General features: G+C 39.8%; 1 long non-coding RNA gene across 1 annotated transcript; it reads left to right on the forward strand.

The window, feature by feature from the left end:
* The first annotated feature begins 464 nt into the window (after nucleotides 1-464).
* Nucleotides 465-7110, forward strand: LOC140616445 (uncharacterized). The gene is made up of 3 exons (XR_012016928.1): nucleotides 465-615; nucleotides 833-973; nucleotides 6833-7110. It is a non-coding gene; the product is annotated as an uncharacterized lncRNA (long non-coding RNA).
* Nucleotides 7111-7377: the final 267 nt, after the last annotated feature.

Genomic DNA, 7377 nt, shown 5'->3' on the forward strand with positions numbered 1-7377 from the left:
GCAAATGATTCCTGTTTGTAAATAATTTTTTTTTAATATCCGAGGAAGACATCAGAAAGTAGAAAAAAAATTAAAAGTGAAATAATTCTTTGAAATTATGTAGATTATGGGAAGTAGATTATGGGAAAGAAGGACATCTATGGGGATACAATTAAAATGGCCACATTAATAGTGTAATTTGACTTATTTTCACAGAGCTGCCCAAGTAGAGATAGAAAAAAGAATTATAGATGAAGTTAAATCATCCCTGTGAAAGGAAATCCAAAGGAACATTTCTGCTTATGAAAGAAAATCATGTCTGTGCTGACCAATTCCTTGGGGATTTCCTCACATGGCTTGTGTCTGTGTGGTTCTGTCCTGTTTATGGACCCACTTCCTGGTTGAACATCCCCACAAGGCAGGCTGCGAGAACACCTGTAGGATACCATTGCTTGCCAAAATTCTAGGAACAATGATCAATGGAATTTTGCTTCCCTGGTCTTAGAAAAGGGGGAAAAAATGTTTCCCACAAAGGCCAATTGAAAGATGTCACATTATCCCTGGGCCTTCCCCATTGCTCAGAGTCAATTGGCACCTCCAGGTCCTTGGTTTCCCTTGGTGACTGACTGGTGCAAGGTGATGCATCCCTGGGCTTGTCCTTTGAAGCCTTCAACAGCTGTGACTATTGACACTTGTTTATCCAAAGGAGGAAGTAGCTTTGGAAGATTTTGAGATCCAGCTCACAGTCTGGATGTTTGAAAGGGTGAAACCAAACTTTAATATAATTTTAAAAGACGAAGGTTACATTTATTTATACAGTACCTGCTTCTTTTTTTATTCTATGCTTTCCTAGGGTACATGTTAATTGAGAGTGTATGTCATCCTACATCAGGAAGTGATGAAGTTTGATGGTTAAGTTTTCCTCTGGTTCCTTGCCCTAGTACACTGAGTTTTATCCATCACATCTGAAAAGCTAGTATGAACCACAAAATAGGTAAGAGGAGTAGAGGGTAAAAGGATGGGGTTTTCCATTGGATAACTTTTTCCAGGGGTGCTGAAGATTTGGGGGACTTATTGTCTTGATTGAATAGTTGGTCTTTACTTGGGTTAATTCAGGGGGTTATGAAAGAATTATGTAGACTGGGCACAGAAAATTGTACATGTAAAAATATGTAAAATATTATTTTGAACATACACTCATATCCCGGAACACCTGGTTGTTGCGGTTGGTTGAGCCATTGACTCTTGGTTTCAGCTCAGGTCGTGATCTGAGGGTTACGAGATCAAGCCCTGCATCAGGCTCAGTGCTCAGTGCAGAGTCTGCTTGAGATTCTCTCTCTCCCTCTGCCCCTCCTGCTTGTGTTGTCTCTCTCTCACTCTCTAAAATAAATAAATATCTTTTTAAAGATATTTTTTAAAAATCCATATCTCTCCTTCACCAAAAAGCTGGTCATGTTGATGACAATAACATATTTTTGCTTGTTTTCCAAAAATAAAAAATTATCAGAATAATTACTACAGCACCTCTGGAATAACAATATGGGTTTACTGAACACCTACCATGTGCCAGTCACTTTATGAATATGATTCCTAATCTCTATAAGGTGGATATTCTTACCTCCAACTTATAGAGGAGTAAACTGAAATTCAGAGAGAGATCATTTGCTCAAGATCTGAGCCCTGTGGGATCAAATCCAAAGTCTACCAGGATTTAGCAGGCCAAGGAGGTCTCAGATTTCTAAAGCTATGCACAGTAAAGGACACAGTTATTCAATATAAATGTAAAAAGAAAAGATAAATGTAAAATGTGTGAGATGCCAGGACAACAGGCAAATCAGGACATATGAACACTTAAACTATTAGGCATCATCTTGAAAATATGTGTACCACCACTTCATACTTTGCAAATGCTTAAATGTACAGGGAGCTGAGAAAGTGAGCATAGAGTGAGTATAACAGAGTTATGGGGAGTGCTTAACAGAAGAGTGAAGTGTGAGAAGGCAGAAATGGAGGGTTAACTTCAGGAAAGTTTTTCAAGGATCAAAGTGCCAGGCAAGGTGTTTGAACTTGACCTGTAGACGGTGCCACATAACTACTAACATCTGTATAAGTGTTTTCACACACATTATTACACTTCACACTGAAAGTGTGAGAGAGTATTTCCAGAGACTTTAGGTGACTTTCCCAAGACTACTAAGCTGATAAACAATACTAAGCTGTATTCACAAAACTTGGGCTATTCCCACTTTTTCATATTAATTGCCAGCTTCCACACCAGGCAGTCTTTCAGAATTACAAATTGGCATTAGAAACCACCAATAAAAAGCAAAATACATCATATGGGAGAACAGCACATGGACAACCCATCGTTCTGTTAGTATGCGTTATAATAGTTTTCCTAGAAAAGTCCTTAGGATTAGATGTTAGGAACAAGAAAAGAGTTATTCATAATTTTCTCTTGATTATGAAAGGAATAAATACTTCATAGACAACTGGGATGAGGCACCTGGGTGGCTCACTCAATTAAGAGTTTGGCTCTCGGTTTAGGTCTTTTTTTTTTTTTTTTTTGGTAAGGATTTTATTTATTTATTTGAGAGAGAATAAGCATGAGCAGGGAGAGGGGCAGAGGGAGAAGCATATTCCTCACTGAGCAGGGAGCCTGACTGCCGGATCCAATCCCAGGATCGTGGGATCATGACCTGAGCCAAAGGCAGGCAGGCACTTAACCGACTGAGCCACCCAGGCACCCCTCAGCTCAGGTCTATGATCTCAGGAATATAAGAAGAACACAAAAATTATCCATAAATTTATGACTTATAGATAATTTGAACATTTGAGTGCATTTGTTTCCAGTCTTTGGTACACCCTAGCAATATACTCGAATGTCATTCCTCCCTCATATGTTGTATCCAACCAGTCTCCTGGTCCAACCCCGTCTTCTGAATACATCCCAAACCTGTCCAGTTCCTCTCAGCTTCTACCTTGGCATAGGCTACCATTGTCTCTTGGGATTATTGCAGTTTCCACCAACCATTTTCCTTAGCTCAGTCTGGTACATCCTCTCCCTGTTTATTCACCACACTGCAGCCAGGGTTGTTTTTCTAAAATGCAAACTTCTCAAAAGTTCTGGATGGCATCTACCACCCTTAGGATAATGCTCACTCTACTCACCATGGTTTCCAAGGCCCTGTGCTGACTGCTCCCACTTCCCCTCTGATTCTGCATATCCAGTTGTGCAGAACTTTTCTACCATCCTCTGCTAGTTACACTCTGAACAACACCTTGCTAGAATACTCTTCCCAGGCTCTTTGCCTAACTGCTTTACAGCTTTCATATCAATTCCAGTTCATATATCAATTCTTTGGGGAAGATTTGTTTAACCCATTTGCCCTCTTTGCACAGAGTCTCTCACTACAAATTCTCGCCCTACAATAACACTTATTTCACTTTATTATTATCCTTTTGTTTAACTGTCTGTCTCCTTCACTAGTTGTAAACTATGAAGGCAGGGTCCCTATCTCTTTTATTCACCATTCAACATGCCACATGTAGCACCATACCTGGCAGAGGGTGAGCATTTGATATCCACTGGACATGCCTAAGCATACGGATATATAACATAAAATGTGTTTAATAAATTTGAATAATCTTTCTATAGATTCTCTTGGATTTTTGATGTAGAAACTAATGTTATTTGTGAACAATGATGGTTTAGCTTCTTCCTTTCTAGGTCTTTCTATTGTTTTCCTTGTTTTGCTGTGCAGCTAAGATCTCCAAGAATAGATGTTGATACTTGGCATTTTTGTGACTTAGTTTTAAAAGGGAAGATTTATCATTTCAACAGTATTATGTGTGATGTAGAATTTTGATTGATGTCTTCATTATTTTAAGGAAATTCCTTCTAGTCTCAGTTGACTAAATTTCTTTTTTTTTTAATAAATTATAAATGAATGCTGAATTTCATCTAATGCATTTTCTGCTTTACTGAGATGGTTTATCTTCTTTATTTTTTTAAAGATTTTATTTATTCATTCATGAGAGACACAGAGAGAGAGGGAGAGAGGGAGAGAGAGAGAGAGGCAGAGACACAGGCAGAGGGAGAAGCAGGTTCCACGCAGGGAGCCCGACGTGGGACCTGATCCCAGGACCCCAGGACTATGCCCTGGGCTGAAGGCAGGCACCAAACCACTGAGCCACCCAGGGATCCCTGGTTTATCTTCTTTAATCTGATAATAGGTTGAATTATATTTTCTAATTTTCTAATGTTAAAACATCCTATATCCTTGTATTGTCCATGATTTCTTATTGTATTATGTGTTGCTGGAGTTGATTTATTAACATTTTATTGAGAATTTTTAAAATCTATGTTTATTAGTAGAATTGACCTATAATTCTGTTTTCTCTTCCTCTGATGGTGTCTAGTTTTGATATGAAGAAACTTTGTAGTCTCATAAGATAAGATGGAGAAACTTTCTTTTTTTTTCTATTCTCCATGACAACATAGACATAATAAAGAGTCCTTAAAAGTTTATTTTTTTCCTTAAAAATTTAGTACTCATTTATAAAACTACCTTGACCAAGTGCAGGTATATATATATATATATATATATATATATATATATATACATATATATATATTAATGAAGTTTAATTGAAGTTTGTTCATTGTTTTGTTCAAATCACCACCGTGTCCTTTGTCGTTATGCCTTCATGTTTTCGGAAAGACTCTTAAACTTGTATTTTACATTTTAAATTCAGTTTTCTACACTGGCTGTGCTGCTGTCTCTTGCCCTCATCTGTTTTACTTTTGGTTTGTTCTTTTAATCCAGCTCTATTTTGTCTCAACTTGCATCCTTATCAGTTGTTCTTTGTATTTCCTATATCATTTTTTAAAGTTAGTATTTTCTGGTAACTGTTTGAGATCACAGAGAAGCTGCTTTCCAAAGTTGGCTTCCATTTTTCCAGTAGTAAATCTCCTTTAAAGCATGAATTTGCTCTGTGTCTTCAGGGCCATGCCCTTCTTACTTGTATGTTGTTGTTTCAGTTTGTTCATCCTTAAATAAGGAAATCTGGAAAGATCATATGTGTATGGAGACATCTACTGGATATCTATTAGTTTGGATAATACTGCTGTGCCTGAAAAGTTATATATCATTCCAGTATACATTTTTGCCGAAGCCTTATTGAGATAGGCTTTTTCACAATACTCAGCACTTACTGGTAATGTCTGATTTTTAAAAAATATTTATTTACTTATTTGAGAGAGTGAGAGAGTGTGCACATGCCCACAAGTAAGGGGAGGGGCAGAGGAAGAGAATTTCAAGCAGACTCCCCGTTGAGTGCAGAGTTGGATGTGGGGCTCAATCCCACAACCCTGAGATTATGGCCTGAGTTGATACCAAGAGTCTGACACAGCCAACTGAGCCACCCAGGCACCCTAAACTGGTGTAGTCTCTATGCAATTTTAGTACTGGAAATTTCACATATGGCCAAGACATGGCAAAACAAGTCATCAATTAATTGGTTTGTGACAGCATGGTGCAGGGATAACAAATAGGTGTTATCTCAATACCAGTTCACCTACCAGGAATGATTGCCTGGACAACTTTGTTGAAAACAATTCTGAGGTGCTTTCTGGCTCAGTTATACCTGCTAGAGGCATGAGTGTGAGGAGTAGCAGAATGAATGCCACTATCTGCTGTGCCATCCTAATAACTGTCAACAGGTGCAGCATAAGATACAGAGAACAATAGTCCACGATGTTTAAAGGACCTTGGCCTCCTTGATGCTGAGGAACACAGTTCCATGTGACCTGGCATTATCTGACATTGGGTCTTCTTAGGAAGTACTTTCCCTAGATGCTAGTGATCAAAATTTGGCCAATACTTCAGAGATCAGCAGACTAAACCCTGGCCAGCTGTGTGACTGAGTGCTGAACTCCCCAAGCCCTCACACGTCTAGATGTGGAAGCACCCAGCCTCCTCATAGCCGTATCAGAGCTGGGTCTACATAAGCCTTTGGAAGTGGGCCTCCATCTTGGATCTGGCTAGAATCTCCACCCTACCCCTTCACCCACCCCCTACCCAAAAGAACTGGCCATCCCAGGCAGAGCATTAGGCCTGTGACCCAGGCCTGCCCAGTTCAGCAAGTGTCCCCAAAAGGGTATGTGACCTGGGCTGGAACCAGAGTCTTTATCTTGCAGATTATATAGGAAACAACTCTTTTCTCCTCTGGAATTGCTGAGCAGGGATGATCCTTTCTTTGAAGTAAAAGGTAGAGTGTACACAACATAGAGATTTATTTCTCCACTCAGCTCATCAGATACAGTCTCTCAGGTTTGGGGAAAACAGCTTTCAGGCTATAATGTTGCCACCTGCATCTTCCAGGGCCCTCCATGAGTGACCCAATTGGAAAGCAAGGTAGGATGAATGGGGTGCCTTTCACTTGCAATGGGGATGATGTGGAAACTCCTGGACAGGTATGTTTGGCAGTACGTTAAGGCCTGGGGGGAGCACCCAGAGCTTTGGCATCAAGGGCGCTGGCCAGAGGCAGCTGGAGGCAGCAAAAGGTCCTAGAGAAAGGTGCCACGCTTAGCAAAGGAGTGGGTGGCAGTCAGGATGAGCTTTGACAGCTCAGGACTTTGTCTCTAGCCTGCCCTGACCAGCGTAGGCTTGTTAACTAAAACATTCTTCCTATTCCTTTCTCTGCCTGGTTTTGAATGATGACAGGATTGTTGATACGATGCATTGACGACATTTAACCACAAATGGCACAAATTAGTCATAATTTGTCAAGACTAGTCATTAGTCTTTTCATAAAGTTCAACATGCACCGATACAGTTGCTTATCTCAGCTCTCAGGGGCTGCCCGGGAGTGGAATCACATCTCCTGCCTGTAGAGAAGTTGTCAATGGAGAAGTTCTTCATCTAATTTGAGGTGACAAGTACGGATGACAGATTCTAACAGAAGCATTCTTGACTCCATATGACTTTGTAAAGATGCAAAAATTTGCTCCTGCTCATGTGTGCATCAATCTCTCCATTCCTTGACTCAGCAGATTTTCAAAAGCAAGAATTTCCCTCTCCTTTACCCCCCTTTACTAACTGATGAAAATATAAAATGTTATAATAAGTCAGTCTCTTTACAGATGATGTACTTCTTTGACAAATAATGTTCACATAGTTTTAGAGAATTGTAAGAGAGGGGACAGGATTGAACTAGGCATTTAGACAAGGTGGGGACGGAGGTAAAGAGGTACTGATGGCCTAATTACACAACATCTAAGAATAGTATCTGTCAAGAACTGTGAAGATGCTGAGAAATCACCTACATTAATAAATTAATCTACCAGTTTCCTGGATGCTGACAGAAGACATGAATCCCCTGGGATTGGGGATG

This window comes from Canis lupus, chromosome 24, assembly GCF_048164855.1.
Source record: "Canis lupus baileyi chromosome 24, mCanLup2.hap1, whole genome shotgun sequence".
NCBI classification, from domain to species: Eukaryota; Metazoa; Chordata; class Mammalia; order Carnivora; family Canidae; genus Canis; species Canis lupus.